General features: G+C 34.6%; 1 long non-coding RNA gene across 1 annotated transcript; it reads right to left on the reverse strand.

Annotated features, from left to right (window-relative positions):
* Nucleotides 843-1,482, reverse strand: LOC109836127. The gene is made up of 3 exons (XR_002245845.1): nt 1,252-1,482; nt 995-1,159; nt 843-856 (listed from the first exon to the last, which is right to left on the reverse strand). It is a non-coding gene; the product is annotated as an uncharacterized LOC109836127 (long non-coding RNA).

The following is a 2,601-nucleotide window of genomic DNA, read 5'->3' on the forward strand; positions in this document are numbered from 1 at the left end:
TAAGAGTTACAAAACTTGATTAAGGGGTTACAAAACTGGTCTAAGGAGTTATAAAATTTTTTTAAGGAGTTACAAATTTTTTTCGGAACTATGAGTTTCAAAACTTCACCGGCGGGTTACAAAACTAGTCTAACGAGTGACAAAATTTGATTAAGGGGTTATAAATTTTTTTTTTTCAGAATTAAGAGTTACAAAACTTGATTAAGGGGTTACAAAACTGGTCTAAGGAGTTACAAAAATTAATTAAGGGGTTATAAATTTGATTCAAGGGTTATAATTCTGGTCTAAAATTTTATTAAGGAGTTACAAAAGTTTTTCAGAAGTATACTCTAATTTTAGATTTACGTTGAATATTGCACCCTGTCATCTTATCAACATAGCAAAACTAGCATATAACTCAACCCGAACTTCATTTAAAAGCAACAATATGTACCATAATAGTGAAAGAAAGGGCCACAAAAATTGTGTCATCAGACACTTTTTTCATTTTGTGCACTAATATATTTCTAAGCAAGGCAATATCATAACATAGCAAGTGTAAAGTTTTCAAGAAACTGGTACAAAACTCTAGTCACGCTCTCATTCTGCAATATCTAATTAGCCGAAGTTTCAACAACATGCTACAAAATAGCAAAACAAGCATATAACTCAACCTGAACATCAGCCAAAGATACAATAAACAGAAACTTCGGCTAATTAGATTCGCCCACAGAAGATTTCAAGGGTGCATCTTGATGGGATCGACGAGAAGAAGAATATGCTGATATTGTAGAACTTGTTATGCTTAGCGATTGCTTGGTGAGGTCCTTGCTTTTCTTGGCAGCAAACAAAACTACCCAAAAGAATCACACCCACCCTGTAACAAAAGAGTCAATTTGGAATTATCATTCGATAATTAAATCCAAAGAAGAACCCACGGGTGAAAATTAAGGAATTAATGACATGCTCTTCCATCTATTTTAGCTTGTGTAAAGAGTAATATTTGAGTAATTACCTTGTGAATTACAATCGTCAGAAATATGGTGAATTGCGTGCATACAAGAGAGCTGCACAAAACTTTGCTCTGTATTTTGCACACTCTCCTTGTGAGATTGTTATCGATCGCTTTTCGACAATGCTATTAATGAATTCAATCACAAAGATCCCACAATCTAAGGTTCTGCATTTAGCAAAAAAACAAAATTACGACATTGAAAATTACCTTCGAGGAAAAAATTGAAATATTACAATGTAAATGCATGAAACACGTACGGTCCTTGTTGAGGAGCGGCAACTGACACAAGTTCATGGTGCTCTAATTTCCCCAACGTCCAATTACTCTCTATGAAACTCATAAACTTATTTTTAAATTTCGCAGCATCGGCGGTATAAAGGGAAGACTTGATTGAGGAGTAGTGATAGAATTTTTTCTCCTCCCTCACTAACTCTACCATATGCCAATGTCCGGAGCTGACAATTGGGATCAAAATTCTTTCACACTCACAAAACTTTTGCTGAGAAACATTTTCCTTCATTCGTTTTGCCATCATTTCAATATTTCCTTTCAGAAATGCTTGCTACAAAGAGGCATCAATGTAAACCATGTAGGGAAACATAATAATAAATACCAACATCCATGCTATTAATGAATTCAATCACAAAGATCCCACAATCTAAGGTTCTGCATTTAGCGAAAAAACATAATTACGACCTGGTGATTTACCTTGAGGAAAAAAATTGAAATATTACAATGTAAATGCATGAAACACGTACGGTCCTTGTTGAGGAGCGGCAACTGACACAAGTTCATGGTGCTCTAATTTCCCCAACGTCCAATTACTCTCTATGAAACTCATAAACTTATTTTTAAATTTTGCAGCATCGGCGGTATAAAGGGAAGACTTGATTGAGGAGTAGTGATAGAATTTTTTCTCCTCCCTCACTAACTCTACCATATGCCAATGTCCGGAGCTGACAATTGGGATCAAAATTCTTTCACACTCACAAAACTTCTGCTGAGAAACATTTTCCTTCATTCGTTTTGCCATCATTTCAATATTTCCTTTCAGAAATGCTTGCTACAAAGATGCATCAATATAAACCATGTAGTGAAACATAATAATAAATACCAACATCCAATGAAAAAACAGGGATATACTTACTGCAAGCCAAGGTCTCGTAACATGTATTTTTCGATCATAACTATTAGTTGTCTCAATCTTATAACAAAGTCGAATAACAAATGCATCGATGACCTACAAAAATTACCATGAATGAGTGAAATATTTATAACTAATATATACAACATCAACCACCAACCATGACACAATTTAGCACCTACATCGTCACTGAGTTCACCTCCTGTTAAAAGTCTATAAGCATCTAAGCGAGATACACTTGCTTCGGCATACTTCCAAACGTATGTATCACTATATGCAAGTACGTGTGAGAAAATTGTGACTAAAATTAAGTTAATTTAAAGAATTATTATTAGAATAAGTCCTTAACAGTTACCTGGTCATTTCCAGTTGTAGAAAGTTGTCTATTACTTTGTCCTCATAATCAGAGACCAGTGTCTTTCCTGGATAGTTGCGAGATCTAGGTATGAAGCCTTCTTCATTT

Source organism: Asparagus officinalis, chromosome 4 (assembly GCF_001876935.1).
Source record: "Asparagus officinalis chromosome 4, Aspof.V1, whole genome shotgun sequence".
NCBI classification, from domain to species: domain Eukaryota; kingdom Viridiplantae; phylum Streptophyta; class Magnoliopsida; order Asparagales; family Asparagaceae; genus Asparagus; species Asparagus officinalis.